Source organism: Aptenodytes forsteri, unplaced genomic scaffold (genome assembly GCF_000699145.1).
Source record: "Aptenodytes forsteri isolate BGI_AS27 unplaced genomic scaffold, ASM69914v1 Scaffold707, whole genome shotgun sequence".
In the NCBI taxonomy this organism is placed as follows: Eukaryota; Metazoa; Chordata; class Aves; order Sphenisciformes; family Spheniscidae; genus Aptenodytes; species Aptenodytes forsteri.
In genome coordinates this window covers 1,068,211-1,068,427 of record NW_008795363.1, presented here as the reverse complement: position 1 = coordinate 1,068,427, position 217 = coordinate 1,068,211, and positions in this window count along the sequence as shown.

Here is a 217-nt window from a genome sequence, read left to right as displayed (position 1 = left end):
ATCTAACCAATTCCTCACCCACCGGACAGTCCACCCATCAAATCCATCCCTCTCCAGTCTAGAGAGAAGGATGTGAGGGAATGTGTCAAAGGCCTTACAGCAGTCCAGATAGATGACATCTGTAGCCCTTCCCATGTCCACTGGTAGTCACTCTCCATCATAGAAGGCCACTAGGTTGGTCAGGCAGGACTTGCCCTTGGTGAAGCCATGCTGGCTG